This window comes from Phyllobates terribilis, unplaced genomic scaffold (genome assembly GCF_046119375.1).
Source record: "Phyllobates terribilis strain yellow unplaced genomic scaffold, ASM4611937v1 Scaffold_1__5_contigs__length_1240528914, whole genome shotgun sequence".
Taxonomy (NCBI): Eukaryota; Metazoa; Chordata; class Amphibia; order Anura; family Dendrobatidae; genus Phyllobates; species Phyllobates terribilis.
Genome location: NW_027362761.1, coordinates 308,915,623 through 308,941,075, shown reverse-complemented (window position 1 = coordinate 308,941,075; position 25,453 = coordinate 308,915,623). Strand labels below are relative to the sequence as shown.

Sequence of the window (25,453 nt, the reverse complement as noted above, 5' to 3'; positions counted from 1 at the left end):
ATTTTCCTTTTAAGATAGGTAGTACATTTCATTATCTGATTACACAGATCGACTGAAATACCATCAGCAAGTTGATTTTGAACTAACTTTCTTATTGCTTTTGGGTCTCTATGTGCAAGATGCCTGAGCCATAAATGGATACAATTCTTGTGCTGTTCATGTTTAGCAGTGTATACTTTCCTTGCATTTTAGCTGGTACAACTCATCTTTGATTTTTCCTTCTGCTAGTGTGTGACCTTCTTTTGCGATGAAACAGCTGTCATCTTTAAATGTAACTTAATTTCCTTGTCTTGTGAGTTTCTTCACAGGTAGCAGATTGCTTTCAAGACTAGGGACATAGAACATGTCATTTATTGTGATCTTTCTGCTTTGTGTTGCGGAGACTTGACAATTAATGTAGCCATATCTTATTCCCTCTGAATTCATATACTGACGATTAACCAAGATAGCTTTCTCTGACTTACTTTGGTCAAGGTTAGAGAAGAAGCTTCTGTCATTAGTCATATGTCTAGTTGCCCCAGAATTTGTACACCATGCATGCTTTGATGTACTTGCATTAACAGTAAACACAGCTTCAGTACTTGAAGGGTCATCATATTCTTCAATAATGGCACTTTTAACCCTTTGATAATTATTTAGCTTTTTCAGTTGGTTCATCCAAAGCTTTCAGCAACAACAAAGGAAGTGGACATTCATCATATATATAGGAGTTTCACGGAAATTATGTCAATATTAATCACAAGGATAAAGTCACAGATTGAAGCCCAATAATATTGAAATCAAATAAAATTTCACACTGTATCAATCATGAATATATCAGGTGCGTAATATTCAGATTTCCAAAATTAGTTGGTATAATTCATACCATTAGTTAATGTGCCTAACTGTAGCACCCTGAGGGCTCGGCTGCTACAGGGGTATTACACCTCAAGCCAGAGGTGTGGTATTCCACTCCCGGGTAAGGATGGAGTGTGGAACTGAGCTCAGTAGGCTGCATGCACTACATACATCCCATTTCCGGGGGACAGAACTACGGTACTCCCACCAGTATATGTGCAGGTACGACAGCGTCTGTCCCTGGCTGGAGTGGGAGGGGGGTGGAACATCCCAGTAGTGTAGGGGCAGATAGGGGGAGTAGTCTGGGTAAATGTAGGAGCTCATTGGGTGCTGGTCACCTGAGCTCACACATAGAGGGAGTATATAAGGTGGGCACCATCTTAGGACAGGGTCAGTCAGTCAGTCAGTGAGTCAGCAGTAACTCCAGGAGAGGAGAAGGAAGAGGGACCCAGAGGCGCAGGACGAGAGGGGACCCCAAGATCCCAGAATAAGGACAAAAGGGTGAAGGGTCGGCAAAAGGGTACCGGATCCCAAGCTGGCGGAGGCCAAAGCAAACCTTAGCCAGGAACCGGAGGTTGTGGGCAGGATCTGCCACGACCCTCACCAAATCCACTAGAAAGGCACACCGAGCATAGGGTCAGGGAGCCCAGAGGAGGCTTGACCACCAAGAGACCCGAGGGAGCCGGCCAAAAGTGGATCCCTGGTGGGAACGGCCAGAGGAAGGGAGAGTCAGAAAGGAGCTCAGGACCACGCTCCAGAATTGCCTGGGGGTTGACCGAGTCCCGCACCTGGTGGACGCAGCACGGCTTGGGTGGTCACTGCTGTACAGAGTGACCCGAGCAACACCAGTGAGTAAAAACCCTGAAACTGCATTTCATGCCTCTGAGTCTCCTTGCTGCACCTTCACAACCACCATCCTCCACGTCTGACCCCCTGAGGCTATACCCCTCCCGTTGGGGGTTATACTACCACAGCTGCACACACACCACCAGCCTCAGCGGACCATCCTGCAGAGGCGGCCTTTTGACCGCAAATCAACGGGTGGCGTAGTCGACACTAAGAACATCTGCAAGGACTGCCGCACACTGAGTTTGACACCCTGGGCACGGACCGGGTTACAGCCACTCGGAGACTACAACCCCCATCTGATCCGGCTCCGGGTATCCCTAACAACATGGCCCAGGGGGCGCGTCAACTTTGGCGTAGCCGGCAGGATAACGTGCCCGCAACCATCGGGTACTGCGTGCCTGAAGAAAAGTTCGCATTTACCTCAAAAAGAAGTCTCCCGCCGGTTCCGGAGGGTCCCCGCCATCGGACGCCATCTCGGAGCAGTTCCCGCCGTTTGTCCGCCATCTGCAGTCCTTTCCCGCCATCTGCAGTGTTTCCCGCCACTGGGAAGCGGTTCCCGCCATCTGAGAAGATTTCCCGCCTTGGCAGAGCGGACGCCATTATGGGCGTGCCAGAGGATGGCAAGAGGCCACCTCCCATCGTGGGCCAGGATCGGAAATGGCGCCAAAAGTGGAAACCGCCCCCACCAGCAGAGACTGTGATGATTGATATGTCCATCAGCGTGAGGGAACTGCCCCTGGAACTGGCAATCACAAAGTTGCCCCGGGACCACCCTCAATGTGGGCGGATACAGAACAAAAGAGCGAAGATGGGTGCAGCCTGGAGGAGTCTGGAGAGAGCGCACCCGGAGATGAGGAGTCTGGAGAGGAGTCCAGAGAGAACACACCCGGAGATGGAGGGAGAGTCAGGCAGCACCGACCCTGTGGTCAGGAGCCTGTTGCAGGCCGCCACTCCAGCAGGCCTGCTGGAGATCCTGGCGCAGCTCCCCAGAGATCGGGAGCGTGCACAGACCGCGCTGGAGGGCCTCGCACGAAGGATGGCCCGGGTGCAGCAGGAAACACTGGCGGAGTGGACCCGAGAGATGGCCCTGCAGGCTGGAGCCTGCCAGCGAAGCATGCCACCCGCAGCGAGGAGCAAGTCCACCTCTGAGGACGGCGAAGGAGGGACGACGGCCGGAGACGACGCCGCGGAGGGAGCCGAAGAGATGAAGGCAGGTAATGGGGACGACAATATCCCGTGCCCAGAAGCCGTAAACCTGCCCCAGCTCCCCGTCGCAGAGCCCGAAGCCCCACTCACCGTTCCCGTAGCCGCTGCGTCATCGCTCCAAGCTAGGCCTCAAGCGGCCGGAGCCGCGGCCACGCCCCCTGTGACGTCACGCGCCTCGATCCAGAGCACGGCCAAGCAGGAGACGCCACCGGCCTGGTCGCAAGGCCGAGTGCCCCCGGGCGCCGCACTGCCAACAGCGCCCTCTACCTCCACTGAGCCACCGGCCTGGTCACTGGGCCAAGTAACCCCGGGCGCCGCCGTCTTCACGGTGCCCTTTACATTCAGGGTACCCCAAGCCTGGTCGCAAGGCCTGGTGAACCCGGGCGCCGCCACCAAAACAGCGCCCTCAACGTCCACAGCGCCACACCTGGGTGAAGACCTATTTGCCCAGCACACATGCCCGGATGGGCAGCCCTTTGTGTGGCCACCGGAGTTCCACCATCCCCGACTCCGGAAGGAAAGACCCCTGGATGAGCCCCTGATCCCGGCTCCGGCGCCCGCCAAGACCACCCCACTCTCGTTGGAGGAAGCACAGTTTGCGTGGGACCCCACCGGAGAAGACCTCATCGGGTTCACCGAGGAGACCCGGGCAGCCGCAGCCCAGCGTGCGGAGTGCTGCCGGCAACAATTGGAGGTTTTTGCTAGAGAGCAACGAGAGAGGCGGGTCCGCGAGGAGCGGCTCCAAGTGAAGAGCGCCGAGCAGAAGAGCCGAGCCCGCAGAAACCCCCGTGCTGACCACGGTCCCCGTGCCAGCGGGACTGTAATAAAATTCCAGTTGGAGCACGGGTGGGGTTTCATCCGGGACCACAAGACCCCCGGCGACGTCTTTGTCACCCGCAGAGACGTTGAAAGTCATCTGCCGGAGGGACACAGAGGTCGTGACCTATACCTGGGTGATGAGGTCACCTTCACCCGGCATCAGTGCGCCAAGGGCCCGTATGCCCTGCACGTGCATAGACTTACTGAGAAGGAGCTACGGGGTGAGGAGGATCAAGAGGACCCGGACGGGTCTAAAGATTACCCTCAGCCAAGAGCACACCGCCACTGATGAACTGTAAATAGAATATGTAAATAGTTACCCGTGTGGGTACAAAAACTGTTGCTACCAAAGTGTAGTCCCCGTCGGGACCAGCAAGTGAATACCCATGTGTCCCTATCCCTTAACAGGCTGAGGACTGTGAGCAGCCATCCCTAATCCCACTGGCCGAGGACTGAGAGCGGCCATACCTCTCCTTGTATATAGTTGCGCTTCCTAAAGTGCCCCCTACCGGTTTTATAGGAAACTGTTGTTTTTTCTACCAGAGACTGTGGCACTTACCTGGTCACCATTTGCACAAGTGGCCAGAGGTCAAAAATGTTGTATATGAAAAGTTTTATTATGATGAAAGAGTTAATATTATTTTATGATGTGTCCGTAACATTTTATAAGTAAGAAGTACCTCCCATAAAGGGATGATTGAAGGATAATGTTTATAATGTTTTATATGTTTATGATGTTTTGAAAAAATTGTATGTTTTGGATGTTTATTCTTTTACAGCCCGAGGACGTGCTGTGATTTACCAGGGGGGAATGTAGCACCCTGAGGGCTCGGCTGCTACAGGGGTATTACACCTCAAGCCAGAGGTGTGGTATTCCACTCCCGGGTAAGGATGGAGTGTGGAACTGAGCTCAGTAGGCTGCATGCACTACATACATCCCATTTCCGGGGGACAGAACTACGGTACTCCCACCAGTATATGTGCAGGTACGACAGCGTCTGTCCCTGGCTGGAGTGGGAGGGGGGTGGAACATCCCAGTAGTGTAGGGGCAGATAGGGGGAGTAGTCTGGGTAAATGTAGGAGCTCATTGGGTGCTGGTCACCTGAGCTCACACATAGAGGGAGTATATAAGGTGGGCACCATCTTAGGACAGGGTCAGTCAGTCAGTCAGTGAGTCAGCAGTAACTCCAGGAGAGGAGAAGGAAGAGGGACCCAGAGGCGCAGGACGAGAGGGGACCCCAAGATCCCAGAATAAGGACAAAAGGGTGAAGGGTCGGCAAAAGGGTACCGGATCCCAAGCTGGCGGAGGCCAAAGCAAACCTTAGCCAGGAACCGGAGGTTGTGGGCAGGATCTGCCACGACCCTCACCAAATCCACTAGAAAGGCACACCGAGCATAGGGTCAGGGAGCCCAGAGGAGGCTTGACCACCAAGAGACCCGAGGGAGCCGGCCAAAAGTGGATCCCTGGTGGGAACGGCCAGAGGAAGGGAGAGTCAGAAAGGAGCTCAGGACCACGCTCCAGAATTGCCTGGGGGTTGACCGAGTCCCGCACCTGGTGGACGCAGCACGGCTTGGGTGGTCACTGCTGTACAGAGTGACCCGAGCAACACCAGTGAGTAAAAACCCTGAAACTGCATTTCATGCCTCTGAGTCTCCTTGCTGCACCTTCACAACCACCATCCTCCACGTCTGACCCCCTGAGGCTATACCCCTCCCGTTGGGGGTTATACTACCACAGCTGCACACACACCACCAGCCTCAGCGGACCATCCTGCAGCGGCGGCCTTTTGACCGCAAATCAACGGGTGGTGTAGTCGACACTAAGAACATCTGCAAGGACTGCCGCACACTGAGTTTGACACCCTGGGCACGGACCGGGTCACAGCCACTCGGAGACTACAACCCCCATCTGATCCGGGTATCCCTAACAACATGGCCCAGGGGGCGCGTCATAACAATATCTACAAAAAAATAATATAACAAACAAAAAAGACAATATAATGAAAAATCATATAATTAATTGTCAAACTTAGTCATATATAGGATGTGACTGTAAAGTAAGTTCTATCAGAACAACAATTAGTAGAGATTTATACCATTGGTTGGTCCTAGTCCCATGGTGTTTAAAGAGAATCTGCATGCAGGTTTTTGCTATGTAATCTGAAGACCGCATGATGTAGGGGTTAAAACACAGATTTCAGCAATGCCTCTCTTATCAAGCTCTGTCCTGTTGTTTATTTGCAATAATTGTTTTAGCACCAGGAGCTTATTGTTGCTTGGACACAGCATTGTGTGCCTCCTGGTCCAACTCTGCCCCCTTCTGTGATAAGCAGCTCACTGTCTATAGACAATATACACAGAGAGCCTGGTGTGGGTGGGGTTAGCTTTCTCAGCTCTGCTGCATTGCTAAATCTAAAAAACTGTATCAGAACGACTGCACCCAGTAAACTAAGTGATACATCGTTGGATTCGGTGTCTCTGCCTACATCAGGCTGCTCTTGAATGTGGTAGCAAAAATCTGCTGACAGATTCCCTTTAATAGTACTTTGCAATATCAGTTAAATTCACTTGAGCGGTTCAGCGTGTCTGTAATGTCTAAAGGGAATAAAGGATTTATATATCTCACATTAGTATATTAAGCTCATATTCCTTATTCAGTCCCTTGGGATATTATGTATGTATCTAAAATCTTCTCTTTGGAGAAGTAATTTTTTCAAATTCCCACCCGTCTTGGGAGTTAGACTTGTTCTATACCTTGATATTTAAGCTAAGAGATGGAATGATTATTTTCTTTAAAGTTATAGGGAGCGGCAAATTGTGGATTATGTTTATTTAAATGGCCACTCACATGCTGGATAGTTTCTCCAACATTTAGGAGTTTACATGGACAATTGACCAAATAAATCACATTACTTGACTCATACTGTATGTGCAGGAAAGTGTTTTCCCCTAATAACATTCTTAAATTGTGAGCAATTAAGACATGGATAAGTGCATTTTTTTCTAGTAGATAAAAAAGATTGCTGCTGTATTTTATTATCACTCCCAAGATCAGCTCAGACTAACTTGTCTCATACATGGGCATACCCACCGTGGGGAAGGGGGGGGCAGCTGCCCCCCCCTAGAAGCAGGGACGCACGCCGCATGCTAGGGCCGGAGTCAGCACCCGGCGCACCGGGGCAAATGCCGGGGGCCTGAGCAGGCGGGGGGGCCCCTCACTGTCAGCGCCCGCTCCCCCCCCCCCGCTTGCTCAGGACCCCGGCACCCGACAGAATACCTCTCCCCGTGCCTCCGCAGCAGCTCCTGCATCCTCCGCGGCTGCTGCACTGTGACGTCTCAGGTCAGAGGGCGCGGTGACGTCTTTACACCGCGCTCTCTCCTGAGCAGTCACAGCACAGAGCGGGATGAGGCTGGCGACGCTGGAGTCCGGAGCAGCGGCAGCAGGTGAGACGTGAGGTGAGTATTTGATTTTTTTTTTTATTGTATGGAGGCCTGTGGCAGTATAAGGTTGGGGGTGAGGTGGGGGTGTGTGACATCCTGCATGGGGCATTATAAGGGGGGGTGACATCCTGCATGGGGCATTATAAGGGGGGGTGACATCCTGCATGGGGCATTATATGGGCGGTGTGTGTGACATCCTGCATGGGGCATTATAAGGGAGGGTGACATTCCTGCATGAGGCATTATAAGGGGGGGTGTGACATTCTGCATGGGGCATTATAAGGGGGTGGGTGTGACATCCTGCATGGGGCATTATAAGGGAGGGGGTGTGTGTGACATCATGTTTGGGGCATTATAAGGGAGGGGGTGTGTGACATCCTGCATGGGGCATTATAAGGGAGGGGTGTGTGTGACATCCTGCATGGGGCATTATAAGTGAGGGGGTGTGTGTGACATCCTGCATGGGGCATTATAAGGGAGGGGGTGTGTGACATCCTGCATGGGGCATTATAAGGAAGGGGGGGTATCATCCTGCATGGGACATTATAAGGGGGGGTGACATCCTACATGGGGCATTATATGGGGGGGGACAGCCTGCATGGGGCATTATGTGGGGGGAACAGCCTGCGTGGGGCATTATGTGTGGGGAACAGCCTGCATGGAGCGTTATATGGGGGCCAGTATTCTGTATGGAGTGTTATATGGGGGCCAGTATTCTGTATGGAGCATTATATGGGGGCCAGTATCCTGCATGGAGCATTATATGGGGGCCAGTATCCTGCATGGAGCGTTAAATGGGGGCCAGTATTCTGTATTGAGCGTTATATGGGGGCCAGTATCCTGTATGGAGTGTTATATGGGGGCCAGTATCCTGTATGGAGCGTTATATGGGGGCCAGTTTTCTGTATGGAGCGTTATATGGGGGCCAGTATTCTGTATGGAGCGTTATATGGGGGCCAGTATTCTGTATGGAGCATTATATCGGGGCCAGTATCCTGTATGGAGCATTATATGGGAGCCAGTATTCTGTATGGAGCGTTATATGGGGGCCAGTATCCTGCATGGAGCGCTATATGGGGGCTAGTATCCTGCATGGAGCGTTATATGGGGGCCAGTATTCTGTATTGAGCGTTATATGGGGGCCAGTATCCTGTATGGAATGTTATATGGGGGCCAGTATTCCGTATGGAGCGTTATATGGGGGCCAGTATCCTGTATGGAGCGTTATATGGGGGCCAGTATCCTGTATGGAGCGTTATATGGGGGCCAGTATTCTGTATGGAGCATTATATGGGGGCTAGTATTCTGTATGGAGCATTATATCGGGGCTAGTATCCTGTATGGAGCGTTATATGGGAGCCAGTATTCTGTATGGAGCGTTATATGGGGGCCAGTATCCTGCATGGAGCATTATATAGGGGGCCAGTATCCTGCATGGAGCGCTATATGGGGGCCAGTATTCTGTATGGAGCGTTATATGTGGGCCAGTATTCTGTATGGAGCGTTATATGGGGGCCAGTATCCTGTATGGAGCGTTATATGGGAGCCAGTATTCTGCATGGAGCGTTATATGGGGGCCAGTATTCTGTATGGAGCGATATATGGCGGCCAGTATCCTGTATGGAGCGTTATATGGGGACCAGTATCCTGTGTGGAGCGATTCGCTGGTTTCTGAGCTATTGTGGAATTTACAATAGATATCACTCATGTAATGTAAGAAGTGAAATCTTTGCATTGTACTATATATATATTTCTCTTCGGTATCTGTGACCATGGCTTGCCCCCTCATAGTTTTGATCCTGGGTACGCCCATGGTCTCATATATTAGGTAATTTCTTGTGGCATACTAGAGAAGGATTCATAAAGGCTGCTACATTTAGATAAGCCTTTTGTGAAATATGCCAGTGCTTTTTTACTATCCCATGCACTTGTAAGTTAATGGGATGATATTCACATACAAAGTGTATTCTTTCAGTTTTATCCTATGAAGGTTTATTCAGCTTCTTGTCTGGCACATTTTAATAAATGTGTGGGATAACCCCTTTCTAAAAATTGTCGTTCCATCTTATCCAATCTCTGTTCACACAGTACGGATCCGATACCATTCTTTTTATTCTCTGAAACTGTGATTTGGGAATGTGTATTCTCTTTTGCATTGTGAGTGCAGGTTTTCCACATGTACCAGCACTATAGTGGAGTGCCGATGACTTCGGACATGTTACATTGTAAAAGAGACTTCCGGCTCACGCATAGATCCTAAGGTGAGCCAGATAATCTGAAGAGCGGTGAGGAGTAGAACTGAGCTGGATCCTGGAGTAGGCAGCGGTAGGTGAGTAAATTAACACATACACATTGCATTACATACACATATACACAGATTTATTAAAAAAAATCTAAATCTTTATGGGAGTGCTTCTTTAATGCAGTTGAACTCTCTGGAGTATCAAACAGGCTCATGCGACAGTAAATACATTTAGATTTTACAAATGGTCACTCATTGGTACCACTGAGCTCTGTCTCGAGCTTCTTCTCCTCTCTCCCCTCTTCCTCTACATAAAATCTTATCAGCAGTAACTGCCATCTCCTATCTCAGTAATATAATAATTGGTCTTCATTGAATACAAATTTTACCCCAGAATTGAGAATTTTGAAAGAGATCAGTCCAGGAGGAGAAAGAAGCAGATTTCTCTGATAAAAATACATTACACAGTTTCCTATTTTCAGGTGCACTATTGATTTATGGGGATAAAAAAATAAAATTAAGTTTGCTCTTTAAGCACAGCTAATGCTGATAAATTCACTGATATACTAAGTAGACTGAGGCTGCAATAGAGAAGTAGCCACTTAACCACACACTTAGTTTGGAATTATTGGAGTGTCAAGCACATGGAGACATTAATGGTAAATTGAATATGCAAATAGCATCTTCAGAGAGGAAGAGAGCAAGAACTGTAGTGAAAATATTGGGAGTAGTAACCCTAAATATAAATATTGACCCTATGTAGGGCCTTTCCACTTGAATTAGGATAAGAAGCCTCCCCAGAAACTCCATTTGCAGACAGGCGGTGCAAGGGTTTACCCCTCATCGGTGCAAAGCATCATTTCTGATTTGGCTGGGTGAGAGACCTCTGACAGGGAGTTGAAGGAGTAAAGTTTTTCTCATTGTGCAAAGTACCAAGTTAGTGTAAAGAGACTTGTTGGCCATGCAATGCTTCTCTGGGAATTGAAATATGCGAATAGCCTCTTCAGAGAGGAAGAGGACAGGAACTCTAGAGCCATCTATTGTCTTTTAAGATTGCTACTTTCAAAAGGTGGCACTAGAGTTCCAGATAGGGCTGGAACAGGCGCAGCTAGAGCAGGCCTGATCATGACAGGGGTTTGAAAGTTGGAGGCTAGGTAAGGGTTAACTGCTAGTTTTGCACGTACACCAGAAGGGGGTCAGTTAGAGGGGGTGGGTCAGAGGTCAGTTCACATGGGGAAGGTTTAGGCCAGGATTGGTTAATTAGGTTATGGGGGTGGAGTATCTTAGGGTACCTTATATGAAGAAGAGGAATAGGGAACATCCCACCTACCTGCCCTTCTTTTAGGTTTGGTTGGTAACAGCCAGACTCTGGTGGTGGGTGAGGGATTTTTTGTGTTACACTTTATTTATACCATAGCAGTCGGAGGTAAGGAGGTCGGGGATGGCCTTGGATAATGGGACCGGGGTCCCATCAGAGTTATGGTGACCCCTCATTATTATGTGTGGTTAGTTCCCGCTGAAACAGTTCCCGGGGAACAGGAAATTGTTGTTCGGGCAGTACCATGACGACTTCTCAACCCTAAGTTGGAGTGGTGCAACTGGGGATTGTTGTGTCCGGTACTGTCCAGTGTTGGTGGGCCATCCAGGATCTCCTCAGAAAATTAATGGTGTTTTATTCTTGTTCATATACTTGTGTTTAATCAAGGTTGCTGTGGCCATATATATTCCATTATCACTCAGCGCTATGTTGTTATTTATTAATGCATTAATTGCATATTTTAATTCCCAGAAAAAGATTGTATGGCTTACATGTCTCCTTAAACCAACCTGGTGATAATGAGAGTAATGGAGAGATTGAGTAATGCAAAAAATAGCTGAACACTTACTATTGAAACATCTTAGGTCTTCACTAGTGTTGAGCCACCCCCGTAGTGTTCGAGTTCGGTTCGGTTCGTCGAACACCCGTGTGTTCGCCGAACTGTTCGTCGAACTGTTCGTCGAACACCTTCGAACACCGTTAAAACCAATGGCAGGCAAACAAAAACACATAGAAACACATAGAAAACACCTTCAAAGGTGTCCAAAAGCTGACAAACTGCTCTGAAGACACAACTAACACATGGAAAAGTGACAAGTACATATAGTCATGCGAAAAGAAAAGAGGTGGAGGAGTAAAAGGAGGGGGAGACACAGATATAGGCATGTCATGCCCTTCTAAAATCCAAAAAGTGAGAAGCCGACACGTTCAGTCCGCTCCTGCCCGTGCCACCTCCGTGTCGCCGGGTTTGTGCCAGAGCCGCGGTGAACCCTGACGGCCAGCCCCCCTCTCCCAATACTGGTGCCTGTCCGCTGGAGGGTCGAGCGAGCCCCCCTGTGGTGGAGGCAGCTCTAAACTTTTTTATTTAAATTGTCTCTCTAATTTGAATGAATACACTTTAAATCCATTTACAAGGATCTATTGGAGGGCAAGTCTCATGCCAGCAGCCGCGTAATTCCAGCTCCAGTAGCGTCCACTAAAGCTGCTGCAGTTAAAAAGCTTTTATAAGGATCGAGCTCGGCTGTCCACCGCAAGGCATCCTACTGCCAGTCCCAGCCCCTATGCTTTGGGGTGCCTCCTGATGCTCTTCACTGAGTATCCCGTGGTCCCGAAGCATTTCCTTTGAAAAAATTAAGTGTCAAAACTACAGGTGGTGTAGCTTGCTTAACAGCCGGGATAATCCGCTGACTAGCAGACACTGCTACTAGGCACAAAGTATTTCCTGGGCTAGATGCAGTTAAAAATTTGTAATTAGATACTCTCGTTGGATGCTGAGAAAGCATTCCATAGAGTCTCCTGGCACGCCATATATGATTCTCTTAAAAAGCTTGGGGTAGGGGTCTAGGGGACCCTTTTATAGCCAAAATCACGGCCCTGTATCGCAATACGTCACCTAGGCTGAAGATAAATGGAACTGTATTACCCTGAGGGCTCGGTTGCTACAGAGGTATTGCACCTCACCCAGAGGTGTGATATCTCACTCTCAGGTAAGGATGGAGTGTGGATCAGGACTCGACACCTGCATGCATTACACCACATTGCCGTGGGGCAGGGCGACCAATATGCCCCTGAGATGGGCACGACAGTCCCTGTCCCTGGCTGGAGTGGGGGGAGGGAACACTGAGGAAGGGGAACCCTGTAGTGCAGGAGCAGGGAGGAAGCAGTTCCTGGGTGCATTGAGAAGGGAGTATAAAAGGTGGGCACCATCTTAGTTCAGTGCAGAGAAGTCTGAGCAGAAGTGGCAGGGAGCAGGGGCTCTGCATGAGCTCTGCTCCGGAGGCGGGCCTAGTAACAGAGGCCCAGGCCTGGAAGAGGGAGAAGGAAGGAAGAGGAGCGGAGAAGGCTCCAGGAACGAGGAATGAAGGGATCCCAGGGGTGCGGACGGGCGAGTCGCCACCGCACGCCCGAATCCACCTGCGTGGAGGGGTCAGGCCAAAGGGGGAGACCGGTCCCCGAAACTAGTGGAGGCAGGAAACGACCCTCAGCTAGAAACCGGAGGCTGTGACATTTTATGTGGCGCAGCCCCTCGCTACACCCGCTAGGAAGGCACTACATAGGGTCAGGGAAACTGGCGCCAAGTTTACCAAGAGGAGGCCCGAGGCAGCCGGACAGAAGGGTTGGTAAGAAAGGCCAGACAAAGGACACACAAAGGGGGTCCTGTGAAGCGCTCCAAAGTTATCTGGGAGTTGTCTGAGCCCCTCACCTGGTGAGCACAGTACGACGTGGGCAGCCGTTACCTGCAGACGTGGTCTGGATAATAAGAACTGTGAGTAAAGGCCCTGGACTGCATCACTGACTCCGTGTCGTTACTGCTGCTGCCCTGCACCATCACCCCCATCCTCCGCATACACTGCCCTGAGGCTATACTCCTCCCGTGAGGAGTTATGCTACGCTCTGCTGCACCCACAACACCAGCCTCAGCGGTCTGCCCTGGAGCGGCGGTTCACTCTGACCGCAATCCACGGGTGGCGTAGTCGGACATTTAAACATCAAAACCACATAAATAGTTCCGCCACTGGTTTGACCGCCCTGAGCCACGGAACAGGGTCGCCGCCACGGAGACTACAACCACCAGCATCCACCAAAAAGGGTCCGGCTCTGGGTGTCCCAAGGCCCAGGGGGCGCGTCAGAACATTTTCATCACCTTTCACAATCACCAATGGGACAAGGCAGGGATGTTCTCTGTCCCCTCTCTTATACATCCTAGTGACGGAGCACCTGCTCTCATCAATTCGCCATAACCCCAATATTAGGTGAATTGAGGTGGGAGGCATCGAGTACAAGTGCTCTCTATTTGCTGATGATGTCCTAGTATATATCACTCAATCACATATATCCATCCATGCTGTTATGGCTGAAATAGATCACTTTGTTACATGGTCAAATTTTAAAATCAATGCAGCGAAGTCTGAGGCCCTCAATGTCTCCCTCCCCAAATCCATATAGGATTCCATCCAGTCCAACTTTCCCTTTGCCTGGCCCTCACAGGGTATCAAATACTTAGGAATTCCTATTCATAGAGACCTCTCCCATCTATGTTATCTTAATTTTGGGCCCTTTATTGAACAACTCCATACAGACCACGGTTGGCAAGTTAGAACTGTAAGATTCACTACGTGAACCACTGGTGTTTTGTGGAAAAGCACATGTACACTGTGTTCCAAATTATTATGCAAAAAGTGTTTAGGAGTGATAAGGGAAGAATTTGTTTGTTTGTCAGTTAAACTCATTGATGGTGATGTGTGTCAGGGCTCTTTATATCACTGTAAGCAATTGCAGACACCTGTGCTAATTAGTTTGGCAGGTGTGTCCAATGAAAGGCAAGACTACTTAAGAAGGCTGTCTCACATTATTAAGCAGCCTACATTTTCTGCCAAAATGGGAAAGAAAAAGGATGTGTCGGCTGCTGAGAAGCAACAAATTGTGGAGTGTTTAGGTCAAGGCATGACTACAATCAAATTGTGCGATGATCAGGATGAAGTGTCTTGGCAATCAAGAAGTATGTAGGTGATTCACAGTACACACAGTACACGCAGACAAGTTTTTGAAGCTGCTGGTGCCTCCAACGTCCCCCGAACAACAAGATGCAGGGTCCTTCAGAGGTTTGCAGCTGTGCATATGCCATCCTGTCGACCTCCTCTATCCACTTCACACAAGCAGAAACGGCTCCAGTGGGCCAAACATTACATGAAGACTGATTTCAAAACTGTTTTGCTCACGGATGAGTGCCGTGCAGCGCTCGATGGTCCAGATGGATGGAGTGGAGGATGGCTGGTTGATGGACACCCCACGCAAACACGGCTACAGCGCCAACAAGGAGGAGGTGGAGTAATGTTTTGGGCTGGAATCATGGGGAGAGAGATTGTCGGCCCCTTTAGGATCCCTGAAGGCGCTAAAGATGAACTCCATAATGTATGTGGATTTTCTCAAACAGCACTTCCTGCCATGGTTCAAGAAGAAGAACCGTGTATTTCACAGCAAGATCATTTTTTTGCATGATAATGCACCATCTCATGCTGCACATAAAACATCTGCATCTCTGGCTGATATGGGCATAAAAGGGGACAAACTTATGGTGTGACCCCCATGCTCCCCTGACCTCTACCCCATTCAGAGCCTCTGGAGCATCATCAAAAGGAGTGTCTATGATGGCGGGAGGCAGTTCACATCTAAGCAACAGCTCTGGGAGGGTATTCTGTCCTCATGCAAAACAATTGAAGCAGAAACCATCCAAAACCTGACAAATTCAATGGACGAGAGAGTTCAGAAGCTCCTTTCGAACAAGGGGTCCTATGTGAAAATGTAACATCACCTAGAATAAAGTTTTGAGTTGAAAACTGTTTGATTTCAGTTTCTAATAACCTGCTAATGCTTATAATTTCAAAAATGACCATTTTTTTGGTCTTTATTAAAATGAAATGGTTGATCGAAAAGTTTGGCGGATCTAAGAGTGTGGCAACCCACTAGTCATGATTACTTCGAATTCTGACAATATGAGGGTCATGTTGCAGGTAGTGCAGCAAGAAGGCACTTATGTGTCTTGCGCATCTCGGAGCCCCAAAATTATTTTCCGGGCTAGATGCAGCTAAAAATTATTATTAATTTTAAATCTGGTGGAGCTTAGTATAGATGGCCTAATAGGATCAGTGCTGCACACTGCTACAAAGCCCAAATTATTTTCCAGCCAAGATACAGATAAACATGATTAGTAATTTTAAATCTGGTGGAGCTTATTATAGATGGCCTAATAGAATCAGTGCTGCACACTGCTACAAAGCCCAAATTATTTTCCAGCCAAGATACAGATAAACATGATTAGTAATTTGAAAGCTTAAAACGGTTGGTAGGGTGATTTAACCAATCATCCATCTTTTACTCTCCCCAGGATGACACAGGGGTAGAAAAGTCGTTTCGGATCCATGATTTGTTCATCTTTATGAACGTGAGTCTGTCTACATTATCAGTAGAGAGCCGCGTGCGCTTATCTGTCAGCACACCACCAGCAGCGCTGAACACACGTTCAGACAGAACGCTGGCTGCGGGGCATGACAAGATCTCCAAGGCGTAAGTGGCTAGCTCCGGCCATTTATCCAGATTGGAAGCCCAAAAAGAGCAAGGGTCCAGTGACACAGTCATGGCTTCAATGTTTACTTGGAGATACTCCTGTACCATCGTCTCTAGGCGTTGACTATGTGTCAGACTTCTTGTCTCCTGTGGCCTTGCAAAGGATGGGCTAAAAAAGTGGTGAAATGATTGCGCAAAATTGATGTTACCAGCAGATACTGTGGTTCTGTTATGGTTTGAGTGCTGAACACTTGACGGTCCCATGGTTGGCAAGTTGGAACTGTGAGATTCACTACGTGCACCACTGGTGTTTTGTGGAAAAGCAAATGTAAGATTCTGCAACAGTCTCTGCTGATACTCCTGCATGCGTGCATCCCTTTCTATGGCAGGAATAATTTCTGCAAATTTACTTTTGTACCGGGGATCTAACAGTGTGGCAACCCAGTAGTCAGGATTATTTCTAATTCTCCCAATTCGAGGGTCATGTTGCAGGTAGTGCAGCAAGAAGGCACTCATGTGTGTTGCGCATCCAGGAGCACCAAGTCCCTGTTGTGTTGGTGGCGAGTTAACAATCATGATTCCTTCCTCTGTCCTCTCCCCGCAACCTCGCACAACAGAAATGTGATCAAGGTCTCCCTCATCTGATGAGTCTTCCATCAGTTCGTCCTCCACTTCTTCCTGGGCTCCTGCACCTTCCTCACTAGTTTGGCTGCTACCATGCGCCCTGGTAAAACCATCTCCCCCACCCTCACATGCCTGCCGCCTTGGTGCTGCCGACCGTCTGGACCTTGCAGATGTTAGCCCTTCCGCATACAACTCCTCCTCCTCTACTTCCTCCACCTCCTCTTGTGCCACCACCTGACTCCGAATTCTGTTTAACATGTGCTCCAGCATGTAAATCACCGGAATAGTCATGCTGATAATGGCATCGTCAGCACTAAACATCTTCGTCGCCATTTCAAAACTGTGCAGAAGGGTGCATATGTCCCTGATCTGAGACCACTCCTCCAGCGTGATTTGCCCCACGTCTGGATCTCGTTGGCCCAGGCTATACGTCAGAACGTATTGCACCAGGGCTTGTCGGTGCTGCCACAGTCGCTGCAACATGTGCAGAGTTGAATTCCACCGGGTAGGCACATCGCATTTTAGCCGGTGAAGTGGCAGGCCCAACGACTTCTGTAGAGATGTAAGTCGCTGAGCTGCGGGATGCGAACGGCGGAAGTGAGCACACAGCGACCGTGCCCTCTGCAGAAGGCCATCTAGTCTGGGATAGTGGGCTAAAAATTGCTGGACAACCAGGTTCAACACGTGAGCCATACAAGGCACGTGTGTGACATTGCCCCGGCGAAGGGCCGCACCCAGTTTTGCAGCAGAGGAGGCAGAAGCAGTGGAGGAACTTTGACATAAAGAGGATTGACGCACAACTCGTGGGGACGGCAAGACTTGGACAGCAGCCCCTTGTCCTGCTGTCACCATAGTTACCCAGTGCCCAGTCAGCGACATGTAACGCCCCTGTCCATGCCTACTTGTCCAAATGTCTGTGGTGAAATGCACCCTGTCACACACAGAGTTTCTCAAAGAAGCGGTGATGTTGTGTGCGACATACTGGTGGAGCGCAGGCACACCTTTCTTTGAGAAGTAGTGCCGACTGGGCATCTGGTACTGGGGCACTGCGACGGACATAAGGTCTCGAAAATCCTCTGTGTCCACCAGGCGGAAAGGCAGCATTTCTGTAGTCAAGAGCTTGCAGATGGTGAAATTCAACCTCTTAGCTTTCTCATGGCTAGGAGGAAATGGTCTTTTACTTGTCCACATCTGAGGGACCGAGGGCTGGCTATTGTGCTTAGACGGGGTTGATAAGGGTGTCCCCGGCAAACTGCCGGTCTGTGAGGAGGATGCAGGCGGACATGTTAGGTTGCCTTGATCCAAAGGTGGTGCTATCGATGTCGGACAGCGCTCAACACCAGCTGGTGTTACCACCTCCAAAGAAAATGATGACCTGCCAATCACCTGGCTGTTGCGGGTAAAGAGGTGGCAGGTCTGCGCCCCAAAACAGGTGTGACTGCTGTCCCCCCAGTCACAGAGGATGAAGAGGCCGCGGATGCACAAGATATGGCAGACGGTGGTTGGCCCGGCCGGCTAGGCCGCATTGTAGCACACTGAGCTTCCCACTGCAACTTATGCTTCATGTCCATGTGCCGGTTCATGCATGAAGTACTCAAACTATGTATTTTTTGGCCTCTACTTAGCTTTTGCTGACAAATGTTACAGATAACACGAGTTGGGTCATCTTTATCGATCTGAAAAAATGCCCAGGCTATGCAAGGCTTAGCACCCATGCGACCTGAAGAGCCACCACGACTTGTGGTGAGAGGCAGAGTTGTGTTTGAGGATGCAGTTGTTGACGTGCTTCCAGTACTACGTCTCTGTCCAGGAAGGCGCAACCTGACCTCGTCGTCACTAGCATCTTCCTCCACCTCCTCTGCTGACCTCATCTCTTGGCTGACTGTGGGTTGACAGTAAGTGGGATCTCCAACCTCATCATCATCACCCTGTGCGTTATCACACCCGTCGTCCTCAGAGCCAACCTGTTCCTGCCCTGACAAAAAACTAAAGTTGTCGCTCCAATCAGGTATTTGAGTCTTATCATCGTCTTCCTCATTGTCTCCACCAACAGGAGTTACAGTTTGGGAATGAGGGTCTACATTATGGTCAGAACCTTCTGCGTCTGGTCCTGGATCCGACTCATAAAGATTCTGGGCATCAGTGCAGATCATTTCCTCGTCTGGATTCACAGAAGCGCTGGAGTCGACCTCTGATTCCCAGGCTATAGTATGAGTAAACAGCTCTGCAGACTCAACCATCTGTTCTACCTCATACTCAGACGGGCAGCTGGAGATTTGGGAGCTGTGAGGAAGCAAGTGCGATTGGGGTGACACCTTTGAGGACTGGAGTATTTGTGATGTTGAAGTTGATGTGGAGGAGAGCCCACTTAAAGGAGCACTTGATATCCGTTGAAGCACCTGCTGTTTTTGTGCCTCATCTGGAATTTGTAGCGATTGGCGTGGCCGTAAGAAAGGGATCTTATCACATTGTCCGCTAAAAGAAGTAGACATTTTAGTTTGGCTGGAAGATGGTCTTTCTTCTGCAGATGTTACTGTTGCTTTAACACCTACCCCACGGACACAACCTTTTTTCCCCTTCCCAACACGCCTATTCCCCTTTCCACCAGCAGCAGGCCTTTTTCCACTCATTTTGGTGGTTAACTAATTCACAACTCTGGAGTTGTTTGCACAAAAAAACAATGGATGGGAACCGAGCAGAGCTGAGTGGCCAAACTGTGGTATTAGGTCAAAACTATTGGCTGGGTTAGATGCAGAAAAAAATTATATTCAATTTGCAACCTGATGGAGGTCTGTATAGATGGATTAATAGAACAAGTCCCACACACAGCTAGAAGCCCAATATTTTTTCAGAGGTAGATGCAGAAAAAAATATATTCAGTTTGCAACCTGATGGAGGTCAGTATAGATGGACTAATACAACAAGTCCCACACACAGCTAGAAGCCCAATATTTTTTCAGAGGTAGATGCAGAAAAAAAATATATTCAGTTTGCAACCTGATGGAGGTCTGTATAGATGGATTAATAGAACAAGTCCCACACACAGCTAGAAGCCCAATATTTTTTCAGAGCTAGATGCAGAAAAAAATATATTCAGTTTGCAACCTGATGGAGGTCTGTATAGATGGATTAATAGAACAAGTCCCACACACAGCTAGAAGCCCAATATTTTTTCAGAGGTAGATGCAGAAAAAAATATATTCAGTTTGCAACCTGATGGAGGTCTGTATAGATGGATTAATAGAACAAGTCCCACACACAGCTAGAAGCCCAATATTTTTTCAGAGGTAGATGCAGAAAAAAATATATTCAGTTTGCAACCTCATGGAGGTCTGTATAGATGGATTAAAAGAACAAGTCCCACACACAGCTAGAAGCCCAATATTTTTTCAGAGGTAGATGCAGAAAAAAATATATTCAGTTTGCAACCTGATGGAGGTCAGTATAGATGGACTAATACAACAAGTCCCACACACAGCTAGAAGCCCAATATTTTTTCAGAGGTAGATGCAGAAAAAAAATATATTCAGTTTGCAACCTGATGGAGGTCTGTATAGATGGATTAATAGAACAAGTCCCACACACAGCTAGAAGCCCAATATTTTTTCAGAGCTAGATGCAGAAAAAAATATGTTCAGTTTGCAACCTGATGGAGGTCTGTATAGATGGATTAATAGAACAAGTCCCACACACAGCTAGAAGCCCAATATTTTTTCAGAGGTAGATGCAGAAAAAAATATATTCAGTTTGCAACCTGATGGAGGTCTGTATAGATGGATTAATAGAACAAGTCCCACACACAGCTAGAAGCCCAATATTTTTTCAGAGCTAGATGCAGAAAAAAATATATTCAGTTTGCAACCTGATGGAGGTCTGTATAGATGGATTAATAGAACAAGTCCCACACACAGCTAGAAGCCCAATATTTTTTCAGAGGTAGATGCAGAAAAAAATATATTCAGTTTGCAACCTGATGGAGGTCAGTATAGATGGACTAATACAACAAGTCCCACACACAGCTAGAAGCCCAATATTTTTTCAGAGGTAGATGCAGAAAAAATTATATTCAGTTTGCAACCTGATGGAGGTCTGTATAGATGGATTAATAGAACAAGTCCCACACACAGCTAGAAGCCCAATATTTTTTCAGAGGTAGATGCAGAAAAAAATATATTCAGTTTGCAACCTGATGGAGGTCTGTATAGATGGATTAATAGAACAAGTCCCACACACAGCTAGAAGCCCAATATTTTTTCAGAGGTAGATGCAGAAAAAAATATATTCAGTTTGCAACCTGATGGAGGTCTGTATAGATGGATTAATAGAACAAGTCCCACACACAGCTAGAAGCCCAATATTTTTTCAGAGGTAGATGCAGAAAAAAATATATTCAGTTTGCAACCTGATGGATGTCAGTATAGATGGACTAATACAACAAGTCCCACACACAGCTAGAAGCCCAATATTTTTTCAGAGGTAGATGCAGAAAAAAAATATATTCAGTTTGCAACCTGATGGAGGTCTGTATAGATGGATTAATAGAACAAGTCCCACACACAGCTAGAAGCCCAATATTTTTTCAGAGCTAGATGCAGAAAAAAATATATTCAGTTTGCAACCTGATGGAGGTCTGTATAGATGGATTAATAGAACAAGTCCCACACACAGCTAGAAGCCCAATATTTTTTCAGAGGTAGATGCAGAAAAAAATATATTCAGTTTGCAACCTGATGGAGGTCTGTATAGATGGATTAATAGAACAAGTCCCACACACAGCTAGAAGCCCAATATTTTTTCAGAGGTAGATGCAGAAAAAAATATATTCAGTTTGCAACCTCATGGAGGTCTGTATAGATGGATTAAAAGAACAAGTCCCACACACAGCTAGAAGCCCAATATTTTTTCAGAGGTAGATGCAGAAAAAAATATATTCAGTTTGCAACCTGATGGAGGTCAGTATAGATGGACTAATACAACAAGTCCCACACACAGCTAGAAGCCCAATATTTTTTCAGAGGTAGATGCAGAAAAAAAATATATTCAGTTTGCAACCTGATGGAGGTCTGTATAGATGGATTAATAGAACAAGTCCCACACACAGCTAGAAGCCCAATATTTTTTCAGAGCTAGATGCAGAAAAAAATATATTCAGTTTGCAACCTGATGGAGGTCTGTATAGATGGATTAATAGAACAAGTCCCACACACAGCTAGAAGCCCAATATTTTTTCAGAGCTAGATGCAGAAAAAAATATATTCAGTTTGCAACCTGATGGAGGTCTGTATAGATGGATTAATAGAACAAGTCCCACACACAGCTAGAAGCCCAATATTTTTTCAGAGGTAGATGCAGAAAAAAATATATTCAGTTTGCAACCTGATGGTGGTCAGTATAGATGGACTAATACAACAAGTCCCACACACAGCTAGAAGCCCAATATTTTTTCAGAGGTAGATGCAGAAAAAATTATATTCAGTTTGCAACCTGATGGAGGTCTGTATAGATGGATTAATAGAACAAGTCCCACACACAGCTAGAAGCCCAATATTTTTTCAGAGGTAGATGCAGAAAAAAATATATTCAGTTTGCAACCTGATGGAGGTCTGTATAGATGGATTAATAGAACAAGTCCCACACACAGCTAGAAGCCCAATATTTTTTCAGAGGTAGATGCAGAAAAAAATATATTCAGTTTGCAACCTGATGGAGGTCTGTATAGATGGATTAATAGAACAAGTCCCACACACAGCTAGAAGCCCAATATTTTTTCAGAGGTAGATGCAGAAAAAAATATATTCAGTTTGCAACCTGATGGAGGTCAGTATAGATGGACTAATACAACAAGTCCCACACACAGCTAGAAGCCCAATATTTTTTCAGAGGTAGATGCAGAAAAAAAATATATTCAGTTTGCAACCTGATGGAGGTCTGTATAGATGGATTAATAGAACAAGTCCCACACACAGCTAGAAGCCCAATATTTTTTCAGAGCTAGATGCAGAAAAAAATATATTCAGTTTGCAACCTGATGGAGGTCTGTATAGATGGATTAATAGAACAAGTCCCACACACAGCTAGAAGCCCAATATTTTTTCAGAGGTAGATGCAGAAAAAAATATATTCAGTTTGCAACCTGATGGAGGTCTGTATAGATGGATTAATAGAACAAGTCCCACACACAGCTAGAAGCCCAATATTTTTTCAGAGCTAGATGCAGAAAAAAATATATTCAGTTTGCAACCTGATGGAGGTCTGTATAGATGGATTAATAGAACAAGTCCCACACACAGCTAGAAGCCCAATATTTTTTCAGAGGTAGATGCAGAAAAAAATATATTCAGTTTGCAACCTGATGGAGGTCAGTATAGATGGACTAATACAACAAGTCCCACGCACAGCTAGAAGCCCAATATTTTTTCAGAGGTAGATGCAGAAAAAAATATATTCAGTTTGCAACCTGATGGAGGTCAGTATAGATGGACTAATACAACAAGTCCCACACACAGCTAGAAGCCCAATATTTTTTCAGAGGTAGATGCAGAAAAAAATATATTCAGTTTGCAACCTGAGGGAGGTCTGTATAGATGGATTAATAGAACAAGTCCCACACACAGCTAGAAGCCCAATATTTTTTCAGAGGTAGATGCAGAAAAAAATATATTCAGTTTGCAACCTGATGGAGGTCTGTATAGATGGATTAATAGAACAAGTCCCACACACAGCTAGAAGCCCAATATTTTTTCAGAGCTAGATGCAGAAAAAAATTATATTCAATTTGCAACCTGATGGAGGTCAGTATAGATGGACTAATAGAATGATGCTATGCCCAAAAGATTTTACTTCACTAGGTGCAGTAAAAAAATTGATATTCTATACACAGGTGGTATATCTTGCAACACAGATAGGCTACTCCACTGACTAACACACTCTGCAATAGGCCAAAAAGGATTAGCTTTGCTAGATTCAGCCAAATGCTGTGAAAAAAACTTGCACAGCACTGGCACAGACCTGCCTGGCAAAAACTGATAGGAACTGATGTAACCTAGTCCTGAAAAGGACTCCAATTACAATTAGTCTTTACTCCCACAATCTATCTATTTAAGAGCACAGACCTGCCTGATAAAAGTCGTAGGAAATGCTGTAACCTAGTCCTTAAAAGGACTGCAATCACAACTATTCCCTACTCCCAAGCTATCTGTAGATTTGTGCGAAAATTGGCTTGAAATTAACAAGGTATAGCGCACACAGCAACAGCGGTGCCGTCTAACACGCAGCTGCAGCAGTGAGAAAATGGTGGCGACGGGGAAAATGGCTTGGTCTTATAGGGCAAGGACATGTGACATACACTGCCAATGACACATGCCCTTGCTTGTGTGAAAAAAAGCACTTCGCTCCGTGTGTGCGCTGCTGATAGGCTGACAGATTGCACCTCCCCACTGCAAATGCGGGAAAGAGAAAAAAAAATGGAGATCTTCATTGTTCCTGCAGAGATCCATCCCCTGCCCCTCCCCCCACCCCGCTGTACACTCAAACTGCGTATTAACATTAATTTTCATCATTACTGAGAAAAAATCCAGTTATGATTTTGGTGCACGAACAGTTATCGAACATAACCTCGAACAGCCGAAATTTTCTCAAATTGTTCGTGTTCGCCGAACGGCTCGAACACCACCCAAAACAGCTCGAATTTGAGATTGGCGAACAGTTCGAGTAGAACAACGCTCATCTCTAATGATGTCCCAGACGTGCTCAATCGGATTCACGTCTGGGGAACGGGTGGGCCAGTCCATAGCTTCAATACCTTCATCTTGCAGGAAATGCGGACACACTCCAGCCACATGAGGTCTGGCATTGTCCTGCATTAGAAGGAACCCAGGGCCAACCGCACCAGCATATGGTCTCACAAGGGGTCTGAGGATCTCATCTCGGTACCTAATGGCAGTCAGGCTACCTCTGACGAACACATGGAGGGCTGTGCGGCCCTCCAAAGAAGTGCCACCCCACACCATTACTGACCCACTGCCAAACCGGTCATGCTGAAGGAAGTTGCAGGCAGCAGATCGCTCTCCACGGCGTCTCCAGACTCTGTCACGTCTGTCACATGTGCTCAGTGTGAACCTGCTTTCATCTGTGAAGAGCACAGGGCGCCAGTGGCAACTTTGACAATCCTGGTGTTCTGTGGCAAATGCCAAGCGTCCTGCATGGTGTTGTGCTGTGAGCACTACCCCCATCTGTGGACGTCGGACCCTCATACCACCCTCATGGAGTCAGTTTCTAACCATTTGTGCAGACACATGCACATTTGTGGCCTGCTGGAGGTCATTTTGCAGGGCTCTGGCAGTGCTCCTCCTGTTCCTCCTTGTACAAAGGCGGAGGTAGCGGTCCTGCTGCTGGATTGTTGCCCTCCTACGGCCCCCTCCACATCTCCTGGTGTACTGGTCTGTCTCCTGGTAGCGCCTCCAGCCTCTGGACACTACGCTGACAGACACAGCAAACCTTCTTTCCACAACTCCATTGATGTGCCATCCTGGATGAGCTGCACTACCAGAGCAACTTCTGTGGGTTGTAGAGTCGGTCTCATGCTACCACGAGTGTGAAAGCACAACCAACATTCAAAAGTGACCAAAACATCAGCCAGAAAGCATTGGTACTGAGATGTGGTCTGTGGTCCCCACCTGCAGAACCACTCCTTTATTGAGGCTGTCTTGATAATTGCCAATAATTTCCATCTATTGTGTATTCCATTTGCACAACAGCATGTGAAATTGATTGTCAGTCAGTGTTGCTTCCTAAGTGGACAGTTTGATTTCACAGAAGTTTGACTTGAGTTATAT

At 47.5% G+C, this 25,453-nt stretch overlaps 1 protein-coding gene across 3 annotated transcripts in view; it reads left to right on the top strand.

Annotated features, from left to right (window-relative positions):
• GGT5 (gamma-glutamyltransferase 5) overlaps positions 1 to 25,453 on the top strand; it is a 340,283-nt gene that overhangs the window by 143,509 nt on the left and 171,321 nt on the right. The gene's annotated exons all lie outside the window — the stretch shown is intronic.